The following is an 11,425-nucleotide window of genomic DNA, read 5'->3' as shown; positions in this document are numbered from 1 at the left end:
TCCAGAATCCACCTGCCTCCTCAGCAGGAGCCAGGGAGCTACTGGTGTCAGCTTGCTCCCCTGGCTCAACACCAATTACCAAGTTCTTTCCCAATACATCCTCATGAGGAAGATGATAAAAGTGGCTTTTTCATGGTAATAATCCCATAATTGTGACAATTAATAATCTCCCCATAGTGAATGTCATATCTTCCCAAGACGCCAGCAGCAGTGAAGCTCCTACAATCTGCGAACCGCCCTGGGAATGAGGATCTGTATATTCATGGTACCTGGATCCTCCTTCCCAGAGATGCCAGAGGCTCTCCTTCTGTCCTCATGTGGATGCCAGCTGGTATTATACAAGCCTGCCACTGAGCAGACTATCAAGTGGACCAGTTTGACTTGGACAGTCTCAGCCCAAATCCAATCATCTTCTAATCAGGTTTAATTGAGATTAATAACCTCTCACAACTAGCTCTAGGTATTTCATCAATAGATGTCCTGCTAAGAAAACTTCTCTGCAGGCCTCCATTCTGACCAAACAATTTCTACCCTCCTCCCTCCCCACCCTGGCTCCCAGCCCATCTGACCACCTGATCCTGCAGGAACAAAAGAACATACCAAGGGCATTTTCAGGACCCAAAGAAGATGGGAAAAGCAAAATCAGAACTACTACTGAGTCAGAAGGATCAAAGCCCTGGCATGAACCCCTTTGCCCCACTCAAATGGCCCCTAAAGAGTAGATGCAGGAAAGTTCTAGAAGTATTGTGACCATCATAGTTAGACTGTCTGCACTGTGGCTAATGCTTCCCAGCTCTGCCCACCTGGATTGCCACACTGGACTAAAAGGCAACATCAGTCATCCATTTCCTCAAAAGATCTTTGTCAAGCACCTACTCTGTGCCAGGGCACATAGAATTTAGTGAAGCACTAAATATGGGCACTAGAATTTAGTGAAGTAAAAAAACAGATAAGGTGCCTGCCCTCAGGAGTTTAGGACCTTGACAGAGAAACAGATGAAGCCAGGGATCTCACATGTAGGCATGGCCAGAAAATTGTAGTAATAAGGGCTGTGAAATGAGAGAGTGAAGCAGATGACAAAGTGGAGAAAGGGAACCTAATTTATTTTTTTTTTTTTAATTTTTTTTTTTTAACATTTATTTATTTTTGAGACAGAGAGAGACACAGCATGAACGGGGGAGGGGCAGAGAGAGAGACACACACAGAATCGGAAGCAGGCTCCAGGCTCTGAGCCATCAGCCCAGAGCCCGACGCGGGGCTCGAACTTGCGGACTGCGAGATCGTGACCTGAGCTGAAGTCGGACGCTCAACCGACTGAGCCACCCAGGCGCCCCAAGGGAACCTAATTTAGATTAGAGGACAGACAAGGCCTCCCTAGGGCCAAGTGAAGGATGGGTGGGAATTAGTGGGACATGGGGGAAAAGAGCAACCCAATCAGAGGAACAGTCTGTGCTGGGTCTCTGGGGTGGGACAAGCAATCAAGTGACTAGTACAGCTGACAGAGAGCCACCAAAGCACCAAAGAGGACAGCAGAACAAGATGAGGCCACAGTCCACAGAGGCTGGATATGTCAGACCAAGTGGGCCACAGGAAGGTGGCTTGATTTCATCTTATGCAGAGTGGAAAGTTACTTACTAATGCAGGATGCCTCTTTCTATGGCTTGACGAAAAAGGGCATAAAATTTACAGCACAGTCCCTACTTCTTGCTTTGGGGAAACACTTCCCTAGAATAAAATAATTTTATTCATGCATCCAGCAAGGATACACCATGGTCATAAGACTAACTCTCCCACAACACAAGTGAGATCAGTCTCACATGGTCAATGGTAAAGCTTGTCCTAAAGAGCTGCTAGGTGCTTCAGTCTCCCTGGGGACATGGAGGCCAAAGGAGAAAACATAGGCTCCTGCCCTCAGAGGCTGGGAAAAAAGGCAGGTCAACCTATGCTTCCCCAAACAGGAAAAGGCCCTGTCAGGCTCCTGTTCTAATGGACTTAGGACTTCAGAAAGACAAAAATGACTTGAAAGGAAGTAAACTTCACATTGGAATAATTGTGAAAATGTGCCATTCAATAGTTTCCTCATGGACATGCAAGTATTTTGATCTACTTCGAAGGGATTCCCTGCTAGGTGATCCAGGAGTCAGGGCTGTAAGAGTGAAGAGAAGGAGGGATGGATCGCTCTGCTTTTTCAGACAGAAAAGCAAGAAAATCCCCCATCTAGCTTACCTCATCCCCATTAACTCAAACTCTGCACAGACTATTCACAGAAGCACTTTTCAGAGAATCATAGCTGAACACTTCAAAAAAACTTTAACACTAAAGATGCTTTTTGACGAGGAAGAGACAGTAATAGCTTTGATCTCAAGAGTCTGCAGTGGCACCAACAGCCTGTACTGAGCCTTTAAGGTGACCCAACCCAAGGGAAGAGTCTTGCAGAAAAATTGGAAATGGGTCCCTACCTTATCCATTGAGGCATGAATGCCCATTACCCAAACTGCCAGGTATGAAATGAGAGAACGTGGGATGACGAACACTGCAGTTACTACCAGTTCTGGCTCACCTTTGTGCTCCCCCATCTCAACTGCCTTTCTGTCAGGTGTGTTTTTTTCCAAACTCACTGCAACTCAAGTGCTGAGCTGAGTTCCTGTGTATTGTCCAAGTTCTCTTTCCTAAGCCTCTTGGGGAAGCTAGAGGCCCCATTTCTTGCCCTATCATACTCCCCTGGTCTGAGTACATTGGATGGGGTGTCCCAAGCCTTGCCAAAGTTTCCTGTGAAAAGTTCATTCTGAGGAGCCTCTCTATGCACAGCAAGGGGTTAGAGCAGGTAAAGAAGTATGAACAAGGGGCCTTTGGCTGAAAGGGAAGCAAATGCTACAAGAGGCTTGTGATTCCAGAGCTAACAGAAGCTTAAAAATTTAAACACCAATGGGAGCCTGGATGGTTCAGTCGGTTTAGCATCTGACTTTAGCTCAGGTCATGATCTCACAGTTTGTGGGTTCGAGCCCTGCGTCGGGCTCTGTGCTAACAGCTCAGAGCCTGGAACCTGCTTCAAATTCTGTGTCTCCCTCTCTCTGCCCCTCTCCGACTCACACTCTGTCTCTCTGTGTCTCTCAAAAATGAATAAACATTAAAAAATTATTTTTAAATGTAAACACCAGCAAACAAAGCAGTCCATAATACAAACTCAAATTGTTCCATTTTCTCACTTCCCTCTGCCTTCGCCTGGTTGTAGCGACTGGCCACCTCTCTTCTGGACTATTGTAGCAATTCCTGCCTCAAGCCTTGCCCCTCCTATCCAGCTCTCATATTGAGACTACACTTCCATTAAAGTGACTTTTCTTGAATTCAATTGTGTGTCAGTCTCTCCCACAATGAATACTCTTCAACGACCAGCCACTGCCTATTAAAGAAAGTCTGGGGCACCTGGGGGGCTCAGTCAGCTAAGCATCTGACTCTTGATTTCGGCTCAGATCACAAGCCCTACATCAGGCTCTGTGCGGACAGCATGGAGCCTGCTTAGGATTCTCTCTCTCCTTCTCTCTGCCCTCTCCTGCTTGTGTTCTCTCTCTCTCTCTCTCTCTCTCTCTCTCTCTCTCTCTCTCCCCTCTCAAAATAAATAAACTTGGAAGGAAGGAAGGAAGGAAGGAAGGAAGGAAGGAAGGAAGGAAGGAAGAAAGTCCAAACATGCTCCCTAAAATAATGTGCATGGCCTTTCATGATCCATCTTCCGTGACTTCCACTGTCTCACTTCCCCCATCCCGTCCCATCCCACTCTTCTCTTCCCCAACAACACGCATCCTTCCCACTCAACAGAAATACACAACCAGCGACACTCCAAGGATGTGCCACAAGGTTTGCACACCTGTGCTTTTGCATGTGCTGTTCTCCCTGTCTGGAATGCTTTCTTCCTCTGCCTTATCCATTCATAAAACTTCTCTCAAAATGCTCACTTAAATGTTACCTCCTTCTGAAGACTTCTCTGATCTTCTCTGATAACTGATGCCCTCTTCCATTGTCCAGTAGGACCTGTAACACCAAAGGACAAGTTTTGTTCCATTCCACTAGAATGAGTTCCTTGGAACATAGATTAAAATTTCATCCTTCTCCAGTTTCCTCCCCAACATGTAGAATGAAAGGATCTTTACTTTGTCCAGAATTAGGTAGAGTCATTCCCAGTTTACAGTTGAGCAAACTGAGATCTAAAGAGGTAAGAGTCACAATACCAGTTGGCAGTAGGCTAGTAAGTAGACATCAATTTACCCAACTCCCAATCCAGAATATTTTCTACCAGGGCCCCCTGATCACATGGAAAAGGTGACATCTTCAACCTTAAGTCCCATTCAACCAGAGTTATGTGATACAGAGGTCTCTGGGGTCTGAGAATCTTCTGGGCACTACTGTGTTTGTTACCTCAGAGCCTTCTCCCATTTCCAAGGAGCTCAGGAAATTCCCTGGCAGCAGTTTAGCTCCAGATACCAAAACTTACCCAAGCTCCTGAGGTCCCTGGAAGACCATACTTGAAGCACTATTTGCCAAGGAGTAGAAAAGTGACCTAGTTGCATGACCTTGGACAGAGGGTCAAGGGAAAGACACAGCACAGGACTGAGAACACCTGTATTCTCCACATTGTCTTAACTTCCCAGAGTCACAACTACAGAGAAGGCCATTGGGAAGGAGCCTTTAATTACCTGCAGGTGTCCAAATTAAGCAGCATTGCCTCCTTCCATAGGAAAGCAGTCCCTTCCATAGGAAATCATTAGGCTTAATTCCATTTCCTGGGAAACATCTTAATCAAGCAAGCTCAGTCCCCAAATCCTGAAGTGGCCAGACTGCCACTGTTGTTAGCCTGGCTCTGTGGGTCTAGATGATGATGCTAAATTGGGCTTTGGGTCAATTTCCCAATTAAACATATCCCTTTAATTACACTGTTTTCTAATGTTTCTGGATAAACTGAGGATCTGTTTCTTACATTGCTTACTAAAGGTAGAGCATGTTCAAAGAAGGCCCTTCCCTAAAGAAGGAGATACATTTGTAAGCATACTCAAAGAAAGCATCTCTGATATAAAAAAAATAAATCTAAAACACTGGGGTGAGAGCTACAAAGCACAGCCTGTTTTCAAGATGTAAGACAGAAAAGCTACAGGTACCTTCACTCTCAATGCCAGAGGAGTCCCCAATTTTTCTCCCCCTTTTTGTCTTCACTATTCCACAAAACTATTAAATTCAAGGTAACAATCTTAGGAAAGAAAAAATAGTTCCAGGTGCAGAGGCCCATAGAGGGCTTTCCAAGTTCCCAGTATTTGCATCTTTTTGTTTGTTTGTCTTATTTATTTTTAAGAGAGAGAGAGAGAACGGGAGCAAGAGAGGTGCAGAGATAGGGTGGGGGGGGTGTGGACAGAGGATCCTAAGCAGGCTGTGCTTTGGCTCTGACAGCCAGAGGGAGAGAGAGAGAGAGGAGAGAAAGAGGGAGAGCAAGATCTCTCTCAACTGATTGAGCCACACAGGTGCCCCTCTTAGTCTTTGAATCTTAAACGTTTTAGTTAGAAGGTGAAGGAATGGTCCTGGAGGAAGTCGAAGATTCAGAGTTGTCCCCCACCTGGATGACTGCCAGCAGAATTGTGACCTTTTACACATCAGCGCTAAAGCCAACTGCTGACCACCAGCTTTGTAATTTTTCTAGAGATCCCCTTCCCCGATTGTGTCCAATTCTCTTGTCTCAAATTCAAAGAGTCCCACTCTCATGCTGATAAAAGTTTCACTGCCAACCAAGGGGTTCATTTTGTATCAACATGGGCCTGAAATCCTTAACACTGCAATATTGGCAAAACAGTCTTCCTCCCTGTCCCCTTGCACTCTGCTGGTTTATCTCTTTCCTCCTTTTGCTCCCTCTCAGCAGACTTAGGCCCCCAGGAAAAGGGGAAGGGGAGGGAGGAAAAATACAAGATGGAATGGGTTCAATCACAATTTAGAGTCCCTCGAAACTTACCGATGGAAACCTTACAAATACATCTTAATTTTCACTCTGAAAGAGACTCTGAAGTTCAAATCAAATTCTGTTTCCTTTAACTTTTTTCATATCTATGTTAATCACATTCCTATCAAATTGAAGAGAGAGAAATGCCTCTCTTCTTGATATTAAATTTAATATGGAGATGATTAGAAGAACATTTGTCATTGTTGCCTGGAGATCTTCATGCATTAGTCCTCCAGAAATCAGATCAACACCTAACCATCTTGACACTCCCTGAGTCCTCACCATAGTGCTGGCCTCTGCAATAATCACCTTCTGTTGATTTTGCCCCAAATTATTTACTCTTACATTTCATAATCAGCTTACCTTAATTCATTACTATTCAATATTTAGGGGAAAAACTCCCAAACCCCAGATGACTCTGGTCTTAATAGGTTAAAAAAATTATATACAGGTAGAGATACATAGTCTGAAGGCTTGCTATTGACTTTTCGCATTTCTTCCCCAAAAGACAAAACTGTTTAGATCTGATAAAGCATATGGCCTGTTAGATGAGCTTTCCTTTTCTCTCTTACAGAAATCCTGATTGAAAATGTCGCTGCTCCAATAGCAGTCTAGAGATATTTCTCTGGTACAAGCCGCAATTTGTCACTGAGTTCACTTTCAAAGCCTTCTGGTTTGGGGAAAATGGGACTCTTCAAATTTTTTCTTACAAAGTCTCAAGTCACCCCTGAGAATTCAGATAACCTACACCCCGTATCTTGCACTCCACATGACGCAGGTCTCTGTGCTAGCTCCAAGGAGTGAGCCAGGTAAAAGCTTTGTGACGATAGGAGAGATGGTCATAATACTAATACTACTACAATTAGCAGTTAATATTTGAGTCCTCACTATGTTCTAGAAACAACTGAAAAGTGTTCTCTCTGTATTATTTGATTTATTTGATAGATATTACTGTTAACCACATGACAGAAGGGGAACCTGAAGTTCAGAAAAGTCAAGTAATTTCCTCAAAGACACACAGCGAGTAAGTATGGCCAGGATTCAAACTCAGGTTGTTCTATTGCCATGTTGCTTGAAATCTCAGAGAAAACAAGGGAGGAAATTAACACTGATTTGAAGTTAGCATCTACTATCTTATATACTGCATTATATTCCTGCATTATTACATGAGTGCAAATTAATTCATTATATCAGATCTGACCCTAGACTCAGGTTCTGACTTCAAGTGAAGAACTTTTCCTCTGAGACTTGGTTTTCTCATCTATGCAATGAGAATATTTGACTGAGTGATCCCATAGGAAACTTGTAGCTCTTACATTCTGGGATTCTAATTAAATAAGATATACACAGCACTGTGGATAGTCCTTCAAAGTTGGAGAAGCCCTGGAGGTGATCTAGCAGTGCATTCAAGTTGCCACTTTCCTATACTGTGCCCATTGCAGACATCACTAATGGATTGCCATCTTTCCTAGTGATCCCAGTTGTAGCTTCAGAATCCTTTTCATCTCTATGCTAAGGAAGCAACTGAGTGAGACAACAGCACATTGGATAAACCTATTTGCAATACCTGATGTTAATCAATTGTCCCAATTTACAAATGGGGAAACTGAGGCCCAAAGAGAGTAATGGATTCAATAAACATTTGTTGAGCAATTAATATGTCATAGGACTTTTGTCCTTAGATCCTGAAGATAAAAAGATGAACAAGACATAGTCTTGAGCTCTAATGACTCAGTTTAGTGAGAGATGTAGGCTGTTAAACAACCAGTTACAATACTGTGTGATGAGTATTATTTGGCCATGTGGAGGGCCACCTAACCTAGACTAACAGGTTCATAGAAGGCCTCCTGCAGGAAGCAGCACTTAACACTTGGAGGTAAATAACAGTTTGTCTGATGAGGAAGGTGTAAGAAGGCCATTCTAAACAGGGAAGAATCTAACAATGCGAGAAAGCCCAGACTACTCAAAGAGTTATAAGTTGCTAAGGATGGCTGGAGCCTTGGAGCATAAAATGCTGTGAGTTAGGAAATGATGCACAGAGAGGAGGCCTTCAGTTTCAAACCCATGAAGGGTCACATATGCCATGCTACAGAAGATGTCCTCTGAAGACATGCTGTACTCCTCCCATTAAAAAGTAGGGTCTTCGTCCTCTATCCTTGAAAGTTGGCAGGCTTGAAACTGCCAATATAGTACCATGAAAATGATGCCATATGATTTCTGAGGCTAAGGCTAAGCCATGAAATAATATGCAGCTTCTACCTTGTTCACTGGAACTCTCACCCTTGGAGTCTTAAGCCACCATATAAGAACATCAGTTATCCTAAGACCACTGTAATGGAAGGGCTACATATAGGTGCTCCACCTGATAGCCCCAGCTAAGTGAAGCCTTCTGGCCCTTCCAACCAAAGTGACTTATATGTGAGTAAAGCCATCTTGGACTTTAGACCAACACACTACCAGCTGAATATCACTAACTGACATTTGATGAAGCCCTGTGGAATAGAAGAATCAATCCCTCAGCCGAGTCCCGCCTGAATTCTTGACTGACAATTTATAAGATATAATAAAATCGTTGTTGTTTTAAGTCATTAAGTTTTGGAGTGCCGTTTCTATGCAATAGTAGATACCCAGAACAACAAAAGAGCACTGAGAGTTTTCAGGAAGGAGAGTAACATTATTAGGTTTGCTCTGAAAGGAGCACTCAGGCTGCGGTGTGGGCAATAGATTGGTAGATAGAGAGAATGTAACAGAATAACCATTGGGGTACTGAAGTTGTACAGGTAAGTGGCAACCAAGACAGTGGCAGGAAGGTGAAGATAAATACCAAGTTTATCTGAGATATATATAGAAAGTAGAGTCAACAGAAGGCAATGACTGACTGGAGAAAGAATAAAAAAGAGTCTCACTTTTCTATCTCAGGTGATTGGGTGGATGGAGAAGATTGAAAGAGAAGCATGTCAGGGAAGCATGGGGAGAGGAGAGAGTCTATTCAGATGTGTCAGTTGAGATTGTGCAGGAGGGACAGGGAGCATCTAGAGAATGCAGGAGATGCATGCGTGCTAGAGACTTGGGTGGAGAAATCCAACCATTAAGGGGTGGTGATGAAATTCCTGAGAGTAATGGAAGGAACAGGTATCTCACTGCAAGGAATGAGAAGAGGGCAGAACCACAGGGAATAGCAGAGCTGAGACTGAGCAGAGAAAGAGCACAGCCTGGCCACTTGACTCCCCCCAAAAAGTTGCTTACCAACCCCCTTTTCCTGTCTCCTAGCAAGTCTGGGGACTTGAACATGGCAAACACTGAGGTTGAGGAAACGTGAGACTAGACTCTCTTCCCCTCCTGCTCATCAGAATTGCATATACTATCCCATGCCAACGTCTTTAGTTTTTAAATGCTCTGTTCTAGCCTCCTCTCTCCACTCCTTCCAGCCTGATTGTCTTCTTTTAAATGCTCCTCATTTCTTTGCCATTTCATTTTCTTTCATCTGCAACCTGCTATTAAGGTTGTTTTTCCCACAGCTATTTTGATACCAAATCAGATTAATCTGTTCTCCTAATTAACCTGTGATACATACATAGAGTCCAACATCTCCTACACAATAGTATTCTCTCCAGTGATCTCACAGATGTCCCATAGAATGGAGTTTTACTCCTTCCCACATCCCTCTTTCTTCCCTCTTGTTCCCAAGGCTCCTCCAGCCAGTTCTTTCTGTCCGTGTTCAGACATGGACCTGGACCACTGGCCAGCTGAGTGACTACAGCAGCCACCTGTAGAGTTATTGCATGGAGTGAGACATTGTCTCCATAAAACCCCTGTTAGAACACACCATGAGCATTAAGCCGTCACTATGCAGTATTAATGGTATGTCATATCATCTTTCTTCAAGAAAAGTGCAGCACAGGGAATATAGTTATATAGTCAATAATACTGTAATACACTTACCATGGCAAGCATTTTGCAGAATGTGTAATTGTTGAATCACTGTGTTGTATACCTAAAACTAATTTAATATTATGTCAATTATACTTCAATGAAAACTTTAAAAATACTCTTTGCTGCATGTACTGCAAGAATGAAGGCCATTGTCAGCAATCAAAATGTCAACATTCCAGAACATGCCAACATCACTCTGAAGGGACACACTGTAATTGTGAAGGGCCCCAGAGGAACCTTCAGTCATGTCAAAGTAAAACTCAGCCTCCTTGAAAAGAAAAAGAAGAGGCATTAAGTGGACAAACAGTGAGGAAACAGAAAGGAACTGGCTATTGTTCTCACTCTCTGTAGTCACGTACAACACATGATCAAGGGCATTACAAGGACTTCCTGTAGAAGATGAGGTCTGTGTATGCTCACTTCCCCAGCAATGTCATTATTCAGGAGAATGTTCTCTTGATGAAATCTGAAATTTCTTGGGTGAAAAATACATCCTCAGGGTTCATATGAGGCCAGGCATTGCGTGTTCAGTATCTCAAGCCCAGAAAGATGAGTTAGTTCTTGAATAAAATGACAGTGAACTTGTATCAAACTTAGCTGATTTGACTTAGCAAGCCATAATGGTTAAAAACAAGGATATCAGAAAAATTTTGGATGGTATGTAAGTTTCTGAAAGAAGAACACTTCAGCAGGCTGATGAATAAGATCAAAGTTGCCCAGTTTCAGAAAAAGCAAGATGCTAGGCGACTTTTCAGAGTTATCTGTGCTATTTTAAAGATGTAATAAAAGCTGTGTATTGATTTGGGGATGGGGAACTAAAAATAAAAATAAATAAAATACAAGCAAATGAACAGCCTTTTAAAAAGGAGCTAACAAATTCCAATGAACTAAGAAAACTCATTCATACGGAGAACTCAATTAAGACATTGACTAGAGGAACCAAACTCAAGTCCAAGTTACAAAAAAGGTAGGGATGGACCTGGAGAGTGGAGAGCAACATCTGGGGTATGAAGTGCGACGGGAGGTTGTTAAGGTGAGTAGCTCACAATTAAGACAGAGTTCTCCTTTTTGTGGGGTACCTATGCCATGTAGAGGCAGTAGGGCAGCCTCAGAGAATTTCAAGAGCCTTGATTCCCACCTAGTGCTTTCTAAATGCATGCGCACACACACGCATATCCTGCATCATGTTACCCAATAAAGTTAATGAGCCTGAGCTGGCCAGACTCACCTTGGAACATGCATGACTAGCAGAGCACAGATCCAGCACAAGAAAGAAGAGAATCCGAACAGAGACCAAAAGATCATGCCTCTCTTCACAAACCCCCACTTTATTAAACTTGTTGACATTTGACTTAATAAGACTACATAAACTCATTTTTGCCTCATGACAATTCTGACCATCTTCCTTGCATTAAAGAGGCTTATAGGCAACTCCTAGAAGGCTAGACAATGTCATAGCTTTCCTAATATGCTCAGAGTCCCCTCCAGCCTCAGCCAAGGCCCTGAGGACCAGTGCAT

The 11,425-nt window shown here is 43.2% G+C and overlaps 1 pseudogene; it reads left to right on the top strand.

Moving 5' to 3' along the window:
• Positions 1-10,046: 10,046 nt before the first annotated feature.
• LOC112861274 (large ribosomal subunit protein uL6 pseudogene) lies at positions 10,047-10,611 on the top strand (annotated as a pseudogene).
• Positions 10,612-11,425: the final 814 nt, after the last annotated feature.

Source organism: Puma concolor, chromosome A1, assembly GCF_028749965.1.
Source record: "Puma concolor isolate L17-30 chromosome A1, mPumCon1.1.hap2, whole genome shotgun sequence".
NCBI lineage: Eukaryota > Metazoa > Chordata > Mammalia > Carnivora > Felidae > Puma > Puma concolor.
Note: the sequence above shows the minus strand (reverse complement) of the source record. Positions and strands in the feature narration are given on the sequence as shown.